The sequence below is a fragment of the Carassius auratus genome, chromosome 49, assembly GCF_003368295.1.
Source record: "Carassius auratus strain Wakin chromosome 49, ASM336829v1, whole genome shotgun sequence".
Lineage (NCBI taxonomy): Eukaryota > Metazoa > Chordata > Actinopteri > Cypriniformes > Cyprinidae > Carassius > Carassius auratus.
In genome coordinates, this window is record NC_039291.1 from 11,903,687 (window position 1) to 11,919,882 (window position 16,196).

General features: G+C 36.2%; 1 long non-coding RNA gene across 1 annotated transcript in view; it reads left to right on the forward strand.

Annotated features, from left to right (window-relative positions):
• The first annotated feature begins 1,500 nt into the window (after positions 1–1,500).
• Positions 1,501–16,196, forward strand: part of LOC113066242 (uncharacterized) — a 48,069-nt gene continuing 33,373 nt past the window's right edge. The window contains exons 1-3 of the long non-coding RNA XR_003279146.1: positions 1,501–2,522; positions 3,931–3,994; positions 15,216–15,350. This is a non-coding gene — a long non-coding RNA (uncharacterized LOC113066242). The remainder of the gene's footprint in view (positions 2,523–3,930; positions 3,995–15,215; positions 15,351–16,196) is intronic.

The following is a 16,196-nucleotide window of genomic DNA, read 5'->3' on the forward strand; positions in this document are numbered from 1 at the left end:
TAGCATGTATTCCCAGCACGGAGATTGTGGGACAAAGGGAAAAAAAGAAGTGAAACGCTTATATATAAAGCGTCTAGAAGCCATAGTATTAGACGGTTTACGCGTTCAAAGATCGGCGACGGCCCCAGTTTATTATTGTTTAAGATTGTAAAACATCACTCTTACTTGATCTGGACAAACGCATCAATTAAAAACTTAAAGTCTCTAGCTTAGATATTTGAAAAATGTTTTGATAAAACGTTGCAGTGACCGTTATTTCGTAATTTATGTCAGGAGTGCAAAATAATAAATTCGTATTATGCCACATTTTGAATAGAAATTCACCAATCATTCATACTGACAGGGAGTTCAATAAGAACAATTTGGTTGTCTAAAATGGTTGATGCTTTGGAAGAGGATAGAGGATTACTCGCAGAAATTGTTTAAATTGAAAGCATCTGCTTTGGTTTTTAATTGTGTTTGCATATACATATATATATAAACGTGCGTTTGTGTTTATAATTGTATTTATATTTTTTTTATTTATATATAGTAGTTATAATGAGTGATTATTTTCCCCCGGTGATGGAGTGATAGCAAGCAACAATGGCATTCTCTTAGTCACATACAGTAGTTTTTATTATTATTATTAGTTTTTTTTTCCCAGTTATTTTATTTTTTTCAGGCAGACTAGAACGCTCTTTAGAAATTCAAACCGCTAAAGGGACTGTTCATCCCAACATACATCCTTATGTTTTTGCTATTCCCATCCCAACCTGCATTATTTTTGCAGAACACAGATTCAGTTCTTTTTTGAGTGCTTCTTTGTAACATTTTTAATTGTGCTTCTAAAAAGACCAGTTTGGAACAACGTGACGGTGAGTAAATTATGACAGACCTTTATGTTCGGGTGAACCATCCCTTAAACAGATTTTTTTTTCAATTCCTATTTTGTATAATGTCCTTGTTAACAAAACTGAGTTTTACAAGAGAGAAACCAAACCTACAATAATCTTACACACATAAAGACCCAATGTTGTAGAGATATGAATCTGTTCATCTGGAAGTGTATACCCTTTTTTTTTTTTTTTTACACAAGATTGTGGACTATTGTGTATTGGACAGTATTCACACTCTCATATGGCCTATTCAAAGTTTTCAAGGTTTAGGTTTTGTGAAGATAATAATTTGAAATCTCTTCACCATTTATGGATTCACATATTGTGTTTATTGTTGAAAGAGTTTGAATTCTTTGATTTATCATTGCTCGCATGTTATAATTGTACTGTATGTAAGGACAGCTGGCTTTTCCCAAGAAGAGACACATTAAATTCACATTAAGATTACTTATAATTTCTGCAATAAAAGGGACAACATGATCTGTAACTCTCTAGGTGCATTACCTTCCACAATATGCACTGACTTCTATTTAGTATGTACACTGCTAATAGATATTTTAATAATTCATCAGTATGTATTGTAAATTATTCACCTCCCTGTATGGTCATTGGTGCCACTGAACCTAACCTAGTTTAAAGCCATTCTCCCTGACAGAAGTAAGATTGATAATTTAGGTTAAACGTAGCAGGGTTATACGTCTATGTGTCATGCAACAAATAACATGCATTTGGCTAATATTTAGACTAAAGTCAATATTATCTCTTATCACTGCAAATGACCCCTAAAATGCAGAGAACAGTACACACTATACTCAGTTTAAAGAGGAGTTCATTAGCTAGACCACACAATATAGATGCTGGGGTACCACTCCATTTCTATTCGTTTTCATCATCAAGAATCAGCAGAATTAGATTGAAGACTCCATCTCTACCATCCCAGAGGCATATTATGCTGTTGTCCCTTGACTGCAGTAACCATTGCTCTAATGTACATAATTGGCAATTTAATAGATTCAGAGCATTAAAAGCTGCTTATTTGCCTCTTGCAATGTAAAGAATGCTTCGAACCTGGTAATATGAGCTCCAAATGCACTGATTGAATGGTTGCGATATAAAACCAGATTTATTAACCCATTTTATAGGTTTATAATTGTTTTAAAGTAATGGCATTTTCAAAGTCTGACTGCTTATTGCTATCACTTTATGCATAGACATAATTAAAATGAATGTTCCAAACAGTTTGAACACATAGTGTGGTTTTTCTTTTTTTAATAGTTTCAGATACAGCATATCCACATGAGCTCTTGTAATTAATTGAACTTATCAGCATGCAACATAAGCCTAATCAACCCCAGCAACCTTGTGATAAGCTTAGCTCATGGCCGAAAGGTCTCCAACCTGGAGCAGATGTTCCAAAGGTTATATCAAAGTTGAAGCTAAAGTGTTAGTTTAGACAGATTGGATTTGCAGCAGTGTGGAGGGGTTGGAGATGTTTCCTTTGTGATTTCGGCAGGATTTGGACCATCAGCGGACATGCCTGGAGGAGGACAGTAGCTGTCTGCGAGCCAATATCCAGGAGCTGAAAACTGACATTAGACCCCTCACATAAGTGATCCATCGCACTCAACACATGCTCAGCCTGATGTGAGTCACATGCCTATATTCCCTTGCCTCTTTCTCTCGCTCGCTCACTCACTTGCTCTCTATTCTCTCCCTCACACCAAAGTCATGGGATGGTCCCTCATTCATTTTTCAAAACTCATTTTCTGCCCTTGAGCTCAGGATTTTTAATTCTGGCTTCACCTTGACTGGTGGCCTTTGGGCATGAGGGATCATGGAACCGGGCTTTGATCCAGCACGCCGGCATGGGACTCATTTCCAGCTCTGCCACACTGATGCGACTCAGTGGGTTCGACTTGACCTCGTGGCTCCTCTGGGCCCCTCCGGCCGCAGACCCGGCTCCCCCCTCCTCTCCATCCTAAACACTTCCAATACCTCATTCTAATCAAACCGCTCTGCTCTTCACAGCCCTGCCTTTGATCTGCATAATATACCTCCTCCTGCTCCGCATCTCTCGTCTCCGTTTATCACATCATGTGTGAATGCAGAATATGAGTGAAATGTTGTAGAAGGTTAGGATAGATTTTCACGTACAGCAGGTCTAGTGAGTGAAAATGGGCTGAAGGTCTGTCCTGATTGCAGACATCAGGAAAAACAAAAATGCAAATAACCAGATGCTTGTACATATTTTGCATATAAACATTGTTTTATAGTTTATTTTTAACAGACAGACAAAACCTTGTTTTTAAGGCTGTGTGTCCAGTAGAACTTGACAGACAGCTTGCAGTTCTTGGTAATTTTAATTCAATCTAAAAGAAATTCATTATGATATAAGCATAATGTAATTAATTCATTAATTTATTATTAATAATAATAATAATTTAGATAAATTATTATTAATTGAAAAATTTAATATAATTTCAGATTTTAAAATGTATTTTCATTCATTTATTTCATTTATTCATTTAACAAATTAATACATTTATATTTATTTATTGTATTATTATTTAAATTGTATATATATATATATTGATATTATATTATTATGAATTTATTATATTATAAATGTAAATATATAATTTATTTTTAATTGTTTAATATTACATTTTTTAATGCTCATTAATTCATTAATTAAATTTATTATTATACATATTTTATTAATTTAAAATTTTTGTTTATTTACTGTACGTTTCATTGATTTTCAGTTATTTTAATTTATATTTATTTAATGTGTTATTAATTATTATTCAAATGTAAGTGTCAATCTCAAACTTAAATGTATTTAAAGTATAATGTATGGTTTGGAATGGTCTCCCGTGTACAATGTGCCTATGCCAAGATTCTGCTGCTGTACCTTTAGCCATGACAAGTCTGCCTGTGTGCCAGCTGTACCCGTGGGGCGACATCGGGCATAACAAGAGTCGGTGTGCCTGCTTCAGCACAACCCCATTGTGGTTTTAGAGGATAATAACACTCTGCTTCCTTTTGTCAGTGTGTTTTGCTGGATGATAAACACAGGGGAGGATGGACTGGCAGAGGAGCACAGACCCGAAGAGGTGAGTTTGTGAAATCACAGCACAGAAGAAGTTGCCTGGTGTGTGCACTAACCAAAGCTCCTCCAGGCAACAGCCCCAGTAAACCTGAGCCCCGTCGAGCAGCATCGGCAGGACTGATGACTTGCTACTCGGGGAAAGGGTCTCCCAGGTCACTGTCAGAGGTTACGTTAATTCGGTTGTTAATGACTTCCTTTTGAGTGATAATTGATCAGCTTCATTACCATATTCGTCTGTAATTCCGCATCACTGGGGTAAAGCTCGGCCTAATGAATGCTCCGTTTGATTTCTGAAATAATGAGCTAATTAGATTAATTAAAATCAATAGAGGTGCCAATACAAGGTTAGGCATCAGACTGCGGTCTCTATCTGTGCTCTGCTTGAGCCACCAGCTCACTTTAAAGGAACCTAATGCTGATTTATTGGCTCTTGATGGTCATTAGTTAGAATAAATTGCGCTGAGGAGCCAAGAAAGCATTATTCAAGTACAGGATACTAAGTGCAATGTAAGGCCAGCAGTAAGGGCAAACCAACATATGTAGTTGAATGCCCTTGTAAACCTTTGTTAATATATCAGGTCAGAATGGCCTCGGACAGCAGCACCTATCTTTGCACGCACCCTCATGTTGGAGATTAGCTGCTTTAGTACAGACACTACATTAAATGAGATTCGAATAACAGCATATTATAAAGGTGTTCTTTCTTTGATTTTTATCAGCCATGAGACAGCCATGTCGGCAATTATTAAAGACCTTCTTGAAGCAAGGTCACAAACAATATGTTGTGATTGCATCAGACTGAGTGACAGCTTATTGCTCTTTCATTAGTTATCTGTTTTCCTCTGAGATCGCATTGGGATTTTACTTTTTTATTGGCTCTTGGAAGCCACATTTAGGGCAGATACATCTCCCTTCACCTTACCCATGTACGACAGTCTGAAAACCCTATTAAGAAGGTAGAGAAATATGTAAAATCCTGACTATTTCTGACAGAGGCAGGCCAAGCCAATGTATATTGGAAAGGCCACCGCTGACCTAAATTCATGCATTAATCTAACATGTCAGTGGTGCAACCTTGATGGTCCATTTTCAGCCAGTCAGCCTGGTTATTTTTCTTTCCGTCGCCGCTTTGGGCGTTGGTTTGGGATCTGACGCCTTTTCCCGCTCCTTTCTGCCCTTATTTCAGCCGTATTAATGTTCAAAATGGTCCTGAGATGTAATTTGTGTGATGCGACATCCATGTTGTGCCCTGTTATATATCAGTACGGACTTACTAGGCTTGTGTTGTGCACTTTTTTTTCTCTGCAGGGTAGTTGACCATTACTTTAATAGTTTTTCTTTCCCCACACAAGCTTTAATGATTGAGTAGTGTTTGTGCCAGCTTTTGCCATTCCTCTAACAAATTAGTTTACTGGGATCATAACCTTCAAAAAGCTCATTACCATAAATTGCATGGCTTTTCATAAAGGCTGAGAGCTGCACTGACGAATCACAAACAGGACCTTTCTCAGGACACTCAGCCCTGCTACTAAATTAGACCCCCCCCCCCCCCCACCTTAATATTTTTCCCTTATGAAATTGAATAGTGGAGAAATCCTTAACAGGGTTGTTTGCAGAGGTAAATTTGTTGCTTTTGCATCAATACTGCATGATTGGTAATACCTTCTGAGTGTTTTTATTTTTTATTTTTTGCACAAAGTGCACAAGATCCATCAGTGTTCCTTCTTGTTTGTTGACTGCATTAAAGGAGGCTTGGCTCTAAAGCCTGACCTAAAAAGCCAAGCATTAGAGCAAAATAATAGCAAAGAGTTTCATCTCTGGATCATGCATAAAATATTACCCTGCTTTTAATGGCTGTATCTTGACCCTTGTCTCTGAGTACTGGGCCCCAAAAAAACAAGTCAATGTTTGCTCCTCTAATGCACTTGATGTTAAGAGTGGTCAAGTTATCTGGAAGTCATTGAAAGGTGACAGCTTGTGTGGATATACTTTTAAGTAAAATTAAAGTGTAGTTCCCCCAAAAAACTTTTACTTAACTTCATGTTTTTCCAAACCGGTATGGTTTTCATCCATAAAATGTTCATTTTTAAAGAAAATCTTTGTCACTCTAAGCCAGTCAAGCTCTAGTTTAAAATGACAAAACTGTCAATTTGGATTGTATGTTACTTTGCAAATCTTTGGAAGCTGTGGAAGTGTGAGAATCAAACCAAAATGTAAAATTGCATTCATTCATAATCTTCTCTGAAGTCAGTAACTCAGGAACTTGATCAGTCTGGTTTTGTGGATTGGATTACTACATTGATTCATTGTGAAGATCCAACTGAAAAGTATGATTCATTTGTGAATCTGATGCCAGTACTTTTCTCATTAAAACACTAGAACATGTAGGGTGTTTTTCCTCACAGAATTGTCATATTACTTCAGAAGAATGTAAATACAGAGCACGAGTTATAAGCACCACATTTGGGAAAAAGTTTTTTTTTTTTTTTTTTGGAAAAAGTGTGGCCAGGATATTCTTCCAAAAATCACCTTGAGGTTGTAGTAGATGGTAAAAGGATATTCAAATTCAGGTTTGGAATGGAATGGAATGAAGGTGAGCAAATGATAACAGACTCTTCATTTTTGGATGAAATATCCGTTTGCTTTGTGAATTTGATCAGATCCGATCTGGCTAAAATAAATGATTCATTTGTGAATCAGATGTCACTGCTTCTGCCATGTAATGTTATGTTAGAATGTCTTTCCCCCAAAAAATTACTTCAAAAGACTTGAAATACAGAGCACAATTTACTGAACCACTTTTGTGGTGCATTAATAAGTTTGTGTGTGTGTGAGAGAGAGAAACTCTATTCACTTTCATTAAATGGAAAAGTGTGAAATTCCTCCAAAAAGGCTGTGCTAGATGGTAAAAAGAAATTCATACAGATTTCAAATGAGGGTGAGTAAATGACAGAATTAGAATTTTTGGGTGAACTATCCCTTTAAGCTCAGAGTGAGGGGCAGGTCTGGCGGTGGAGTGAAAGCTAAAACAGGTCAGTGAGGGAAAGAGCCATGTGGTTAGGGGACTTGACCTGTGAGTAATTAACATCAGCATTGATTTCCTTTTCCCAAGAATGATGCCTGTCACTGCACCCTTTACCCGCACACACAAACACACACCACTATATTTCACCTACATGGCCAATGTCAAACCCCAGCTTTCCAAAACAACACCAAGCATGGTGTGGAGAGACTAATTAGATGTAGTGTTTGTCTGCCGTGTTCGGTTGGTGCTTTTGTACTGTCACTCGTGTCTGGAAGTGAATTAGCCCCTTGCACTGTAATTGGCTAGACATATGAGTCTTAGTATTATTATGCCTTCATTTGGATGTGTATTCTGCCTATTTGTTGAGCAGTATGACTATATAACATATGCCCCCATTTGATATAATCAACCATTTGTACTAGACTTATCACTATTTATTTATTTGAATGAATAATCTTAAATTCAGTTTTTTTAATTAAATAAAATCATTGATATAAAATTATTCTATGCAGTAAATACACCATGAAAAAGATAGTGATCATAGCATGCAACTGTACTACAGTATTTGCTGTAAAAGGATTGATTGGATTTGTACCTTAGGGTTTTTATTTCTTCTTTCCTATTAAAGAGGAGAGTATGCTGTGTACATGTTGAGTGAGCAGCTGAAATCAAAGAGCTATTCTTTGGTAAATCACAAATCACAGACTGGCATATACTCTAGATTGAGAGAAAGAGACATAGATTTGGACGTCTGCATCAAAAGGCATCATTCAGAGCTGCCCCGTGTCTTCATGGCAGCAGTTACGTCAATGTTTTGATCAAAATCCCATGGAGGAAAATGTTGTATGATCAAATATTATTATCGTAATTACATATCATAGAATCGTTCTTTTTATCTTGCAGTTTCAATTTGGAGAACAGTAATTTAAGTCTGATGATCACAGTTTGTCTGTGGGGTTATGACTGTTGGATTTGTTATTTGTGGAAGACTATAGTAGTTGTTAGAGGAGCATGAAACTTTGTTTTGTCATAGGGTCAGAATTTGGACGGCATCTCGGTAGACCGTTTGCTCCTGAATGTTCATTAACCAGCTGTTAGTAACTCCCTTGCTTTGTGTGTCTGTTTAATTTGGCTTTGTTACATTATTGCACAATAATTTTTTTGTTAAATTGCACTATATATGTAATTTTCCACATGGAAATATCTTTTGATAAAGTAAATCATTACTCATACAATTTTATTTTAGTATTATTTATATACAATTTTTGTTAATGTTTTAAATTATTATTATTTTTTTTTTTTTACGGTTTCAATATATTTTAATATGTAATTTATTCCTGTGATGGCAAAGCTGAATTTTCAGCAGTCATCACTCCAGTCCTAAGAGTCACATGATCCTTCAGAAATCATAGTGCACATAAATTATTATTATTCATTCCTGATCTGTTGTTTTTTGTTAATAAGTAAGGTACAGTAGTAGCTGTTTCGCGATCTAGACTAGAATATGGTCATGCAGAATAATATTACAATCCCCAAACTTTGGAATTTTAGTGTACATTTTAGTGACATTCTCATTTTAACAGCTTTTAAAATTTGACCTTGTGTTAGCTTTGTGTTGCTATGATTCTTAAGAAAATTTTCCATAACCTTTTACAAGTAAAGCATTTTTTGGGAGCCGACCCAGCACTCCTCACCTGAGGGGTGGGAAGGCTCATGGGTAAATAAGTGATTTCAGGCAGGAAGGGCTGAACGGGCAGCTGCTCTCTGTGTAGTTATTCACTCACAACGGCTCTGGAAAGAGAAATTAGATACACAATATATATATAATATATATCTGTATTTCTGTAGTGCTGGAATTAGTTCATGTAACAATGGAATGAAAGCAGCAACCTGCTACCAGCTTTAAAGGGAACAGATTGAAATAATCCTCAAGGGTAGTATCAGTGTGAGTGAGGCATTTTCTTCCCCTTTTTGCTTTATGTATACATTTATTTATATATTTAAGTGTCACAAGAATAACTCAGAATAGGAAAAAGTGATTTATTAATGCCAGCTCCCCTTTCGCTTTCTCTCTCTGTCTCTCTTTTCAAGGCTTCTCATCATTTTTACATTTTCCATAATCTCCGGCTGAGGTTATTCAGTTATGTTAACCAGCGCTGCCTAAACTCTCGTGTAGAATAATAGTCTTTTAAAATAAGAGAGGATTTCCATGTATGTAGACTTGAATTTGTTCCATAATAAACCGGTAAGATTACTGCTGCATTCATTTAGCAGATAAAAATATAATAAAAAAAAAAAATTAGATATATATACTGTAAGATGTTGTTTTACGGAGTAAAATAATACTAGATGTTATTATTATTTGTTGATTTGCAATAATGTTACCTTTTTTATTATAGAACACATGTAAATGTTGCATAATATTTTCTTTTTTTTTTTGTCCTTGTCCATTTTCCTCGAGAAGCAGAAGTATCATTGCTTTTTGAAAGAGTGAAATTTCACTTTTCAGAGAGCTTGCTTTGGAGGCGGACACATTTTTTTTTTTCTATTGACTTTTTCCAGGTTCTCGTCTTCTCCGCTTATTAGGGAAGCAAACAAATCAATATACTACACTGTGGCTGGGTGCAGACATGAGAGCTCCGGCCCACTGTCACTAACAATCCAGCCAATCATCTGCCTCGCCTTTCAGCCCTCCTGTTCGCCCGTATCTGCATTCCAGAAAGTTCCACTACAGTTGTTTTCTGCTGATCACTGACCTCAACCAGTGTAAAACATTTTATGGGGTGTCCATTTTTTTAAAGTGTGGGAAATAAACCATCTGGAAACTCCTATTGATTCTTCACTCCTGAAAATAAATATGTGTGTGTGTGTGTGTTTTTAAATGAATGTAACGTATAAAAATCATATTTTATAGATTTATGTATATAAATGTTTATTTTATATATATATATATATATATATATATATATATATATATATATATATATATATATATATATATGTATATGTATATATATATATATACATATATATATATATATATATATATATATATATATATATATATATATATATATATATATATATATATATATATATATATATATAAGAAGCAGGGTTTAATGCATATTAAATGAAAAATGTGGGAAAAAAATAGTTTGGTCAGAGACACATTGTTAATGGATTTCTGGCAGATGTTGTTCATGTTTTGATCTTAAGCAACAGATCCTATGGCTGTAAAGTGCTATCACTCTTAGGGAGTGTAACAATCCCTCCTTACGCCCGCCCTCCTCCTTCAAACCCCCTGTCAGATCGCCCCAGCTGGAGGGTTTTGACATCTGCTGGTTTGGGATACGAGAGAGCAGCTGTCAGCAGCAGGGAAGCCTCTTTCAGCGTCAGTTGGCGGGATGGCTGGGTGCCAGCTTGTGCCATCTGTGCATCTGACATTTCCTTCTAATTAACAGAAGGGTTAATTGTTCTGGTAGGCTCAAATGCAGTGTCTAACATTACCCAGGGGAGATGTCTACAAGTGACAGAGTGGGAAGGTGCCGGGGAAAAGCTTGGTTAACGCCGCCTGCTACCACCGTCACACTCCGGTTAACAGTCGCCGATTGGTTACCAGAACCAGGCACAGGCAATTGGGCCAAGGTGTTTTTCTTTCCCCCGGTTTCTGATGAATTATGCCATGCCTCTGTAATGATGTAGAAAGAATTGAGTTAAGAGAGGCAAAGACCACTGCCTAGGGGCAGTTGGGAGGGAACAATTTGCATGTTATTACTGCATATTCATAACTAATTGTGTTAGGCTTTGCTAATAGAGCAGAATGACGGATTGAAAAATTGAGAAGCTGGTTTAACAGGCAACAAAACGTACCGCCATTTCTCTCGCTGGTCTACAACACCAGGCGCTGAATGATCATTAAGATTCTGAGCTGCTAAATATAGCAGGTTGTTTCATTTGTCAGCCTGACATGATGTAATCTGTTTAGCGCTCTAATTTTATCTTAGTGCGTGGAGGCCATTTTTTTTTTTTCACGCCACTTACCAAAACACGTTATATCACATTAATGTTTGGAAATTGTGTTTCAACATGAAGCTACGGCATATTAAACATTAACACATAAGTGCTGCATGGTAATTGCAACACGTTTGTTCAGTATGTGCTACGATTCTTGCAGATGAAAGATAAAAAACCCAAATAATAACACGTATGGAAGTCAGAATACTGCTAGGTGATCTCAGAGTAGCATCGTAGTCTTTTGTTCGTCTAGGGCAATTTTGAGCATTCTGTTTGGCATGTGTTTTTGATGCGATAAATGTGAGCATATGCATGTCATGATGAATGATTAATTGCATATCATTTTGGCATCAGAGACGGCATGAACGCTGATGTACTGACATGTTAAGGGGCTGCGTTCACCGGGTGCGAATGCACATGTACGCTAGCATGCACAGGCGCCCCTGCGCACACACACGGCTTTAGTGAAGGGCTAAATGGATGCCCTCTGGGTTTTGGAGTCTGAGAGTGGCAATTTGCACGCCTCCCTTGGCCCCTGTGCATTGACTGGCTGTCAGGGGTGTGCACGGAGAGGAGTTTGGGCCCCAAAGAAAAGAGACAGGAGCTTTTTACCCAGCATGGGAGAGCGTGGAACAATCCGCCGGTGGAACAGGCTGCTTTCTGAAAATGTCTCGGAGAGGAAATAGGACTCAGGTTGACTGCAGTTAGTTACCTTTCAAAAACCTCTCGTCTATTCACAATGCTTTCATTTTCATCTCGCACTTCACAAGTTTATCCATGAATGTCAGATGACTGGTATTTGGCAACCAAGATAAAATGCTCAAATGTGTAATTGGAATTGAAAAAAAATCAGTAAAAACTGTAAATTGGTTAAAAATTGGACATGTTCTTGGAATTTTCTGTTTAGATTTTTCACCATATTTTTTATAATGCATTGCATTGTGTTGTGTTTTAAGTTTAAAGGAAATGTTATGATAATGTCCTGGCAGGAACTCAATCTAACTAATGTAGATGAACCCAAGTGGTTCTTTATTCCATTTAACAAGAGCAAAACAAATAAAACAAAAATACACCCACATGCACCATCAGCAGTATCGGAAATAACTTTAATACACAACAAACTAACATGACAACCAAAAGTGCTAAAATACACAAGAGGAACACATGACAAAACCAACCAATGAGAGTATGACATATGCAATCAACGAACCAATCAGAACATAACAGACAGAACATAGCCTCCTTGGCTATGACAGGGCAGACTATGAGTTTCACATGTGCTTTTTCTTTATTTACGCATTGCATTGTGTCAAAGGTTTAAAGGAAATATCCGTAAACTTGCCGGATATTTTTTTTTTAATAGTGCATGAAATTTTTTATTGACCTTGAAAGTGGAAATTTCGCAAAATAACTCCTTTTATGTTTCTACAGAAAAAAAAAAAAAATGTAAGCATATCCAAGTCCTCCCTGTTGATACTTTTCATTAACTCATCCTGAAAAGGAAGATCAGGTGATTGTTTTGGGACCTGCACTACTTTCCACTAATGCTTTGTGATTCCTTACAGTTTTCCCCCCTCAATCTTTCCATGATGTACAGCATGTCTCACATTCCCCCCTCTGTTTCGCACCTGATTCCGCCGTCATTCTGCACATCAGTTTATCTCCTTGCGCTTTTGATGACACGGGACAACATTCAGGGGAAAAGAAGCTGACGTGTGCCTCTGTGTTAGTTTTCTATAAAGCCGCCATTTACATATCCAAATATAAGCATGGGGCGCATGAGTTTTTGCAGTGGAAACATTAAGAAGCAATATTTATAGGATGTGGCTGGGATATCAGTCGAGAGGTGGTTGATAGCATGGCGCTTGACAGCTGTCGCTAGCAGCTTCGCAGGGCTCATCAGGAAACCGGCTCTGCCTGCCCGCTCTGTCAGAGAAGTTTAGAGTGTCGTGCTGAGCTGGAGAGGTTCAGGGAGCCGAGCTCAGTGTGAAGGAAGTGCACCGACTCCTCCAACCCTCCGTCTCATGCTCTGTCACATCAAGAACCCTCTCTGCTGCCTGGCCCCTCTGGATCGCCTGTCCAAAATCTGCCAAAACTCAGGCTCTGCCTCTCCTTTCCTTATCGCTGCTGATGAGTGTCACAGCGGTCAGGGCCTAACTGCTTCCTGTTGAGCTTTACATTTATTTGTGAATGTGGATGCAACTCCACGACTTGATTTATTGTTTGTGATAGTGTTTTGGACAGTGGCATCAGCATAGTTCCTTTCAGTTCATTCAGTAATTTTTCTGATCTATCTGGCATGTTTAAATTTTCACTGCGGCAACCACCGAACACCAATTATACTCAAAAAAAGAAATAAATACATAAAAAAAAAAAACCATGTCATGCTGATTTTACTCTAGTCAGAAATAGTATTTGACATCACTGGGTCAACCAAAATATGTTAATTTATACCAAGAAAATTATTTTTATGGGTAGAAATAGCTCATGTAAACTTGCTACCACTTTGTACTGTGTATTAGCCATTTACAATACAATTCAATTCAAAAAGTAACATTTGTTAATGCATTGGGAATCATACGTTTAATGCATTTATTTTATTTTAATTTTAACAGGTACTGTAAATTTTTTTATATTTTAAGTTGATTGATACAAATTAATATTAATATATTTTCCAAAAACACAATTTAACATAGTATACAGTATTTAGAAATGAACATTAACCTAGAATAATAAATGCTGAAAAAGTTTGGGTTTATTTTTATTTTATAATATTATATGATACACAATGCTTTAAATCATATTGACATCGGAGCTTTATTATAAATTGTTATTTTTGGCGCGCATGTTTTGGCACTAAAATAATTGGGCAAATCAGCAAATGATGCCGAACTGTCAAAATAAAAAATTAAAAAAAAAAATTAAATTAAATTAAATTAAAGAATATATGTTTGCTGTAATCTAGTAAACTTTACAGTTCTTTAAAATCCTGGAAGTGTATTGTATCTCTGTCTGGATCCATGTTATTTTAGTATCATTGATATACTATAATTTTGTATGTTAATATTTTGAATTAGAGTTTTTATATGTGTGTGTATATATATATATATATATATATATATATATATATATATATATCTATATAGATATATATATATCTATATAGATATATATAGATATATATATATATCTATATATATCTATATATATCTATATATATATATATATATATATATATATATATATATATATATATATATATATATATATATATATATATTACTGTATCAAGTTAAACTTGAGAAAATTTTTCATACTTAAAACAATGATTAAATTTAAATAAGCAAGGTGCATATATCAGTGCAGTCAGATAGCATCTGGACAAACTAGATTGCAGGTGGTTATTGAACAAGATGCAGTATTCACTAAACAGCTGTCCCACATAAGTTGCCTCATTGTGTACTAAAAATAATGTCTATAGAAACACAAGTCATATATGCTGTTTTCGTGAGGCGCTTGTGCTCTGTGTGCGGTTCAACCCCAATTCCGCTGCACTCCAGGTGTGTGGTTGAACGCCCGCCCCCCGGTGAGTGACAGTGTGACAATAATGATGCAGGAAGGAGGGGAGTGAGACACACGGGCCACACAGAATTAACAGCATAAAGAATGCCCTACTCACTACATAGTAATTATGGAGCTCACCAGGGGGTTCAGAGGAAAAAAGCGAGAGAAAGAAAGGGGAAAAACTATACAAACTATACAATGCAGATTGGGAGATTCATTAAGACTTTCTCATTAGAGCCCCATTACCTTTGAAACTCTAACAAAGCCACAGAGGTGCCATTAAGAGCAGAATAGTGTCTGGAACAATTTTAGTCAGCTTTTCACAAGAACAACTAATGGCTCCTTATAAATGTCTCAAGCAAATTGCGGGCATCTTTTGAAAGCATGCATGTTGTTTTTACAGCTCGACTGCACTGCTGCTAAGTATATTTTAAGTATAGTTGCTAATTTTAGTCATTTTGAGAAGAAAAAAAAGTGCATGTTAGATGTATATTTGTACAGCACATGCTTATATTAGCGTAATCTATGGTCGCAATATGTTCTGTTCAAGTCTTAAAGCGTTTAAGAATCGAAAGGCTTCAAGTTGCACTTAATATTCTCTGTGGCCTCTCTTTCACAGTCCAAAGCCAGAGGACCTATGGAGGCTCAGGTGGAAGATCTGAGGAAACAGCTCAAGGCCAAGAGCAGGATTATTCAAAGTCTGAAAGAGGAAATTAAGACTCCTTTGTTCCAGAGTGCACAAAAGAAGCATGAGGTACAGAGACGACAAAATCCCCTTTCCCCCGTCCTCTTTGATTGAGTAGAAACAACTTTAAGATGCCATTGAATTTTAACAATATTGCGTGCTGATTGTGCTCTAAGCCTTACATGTGTTGTGTATTAGGCGGCGCTTTCGTTCTGCGACGAGGCAAATATTGTGAACCCTGGAGGCTCGAAATGGCATCTCGACTGAGACTTGGTTTTACTGCCTCCTATCCCTCCATATGAGGTGTCACCAAATTAAAACCACTGCTGTTTTATTGTCTGTGGGTTATGTCTTTACAAATTGATGGTTGCGGCAAGCCTGCATATAAACAGTGTGTTTCTCACCACATAGGCACAGCCTCCAGTATCAAGCATGTGCATGTGAAATATACATTATACATTCTTACATAAAAACTTAGGCTGATGAAAATGATATTCTCAAGCAAAGGTTTCCAAGGATGACCAGTTTAAATTTCTCCCATAAATCTCTTAGATATAAAAAATAAAATTCACAATGTTTAAAGATGAAATTCTGTTTGTTTGTATCACAATATCAAAAGTGTATTTTAAGGGATTTTTCTTATGTGAAATACAAATAAAAATGTACATTTAAAAAGGTATTTAAAAATTTATTTTTAAAACAAATTATTTAGTAATTGAACTGAATTTACTAAAGTCAAGTTATTAAGTAATTAACTAAATAAATAATTGTAAATCTGAATAATTTATTTTTCTAATCTTTTTACTATTTTTTTTTTTATATAGAAATGCTTAACAACGTTCTATTGGAAGATTTTTTTTTTTTTTTAATTGTAACTATTTCATATTTTCATTAGATATTCATTGAATATTACAA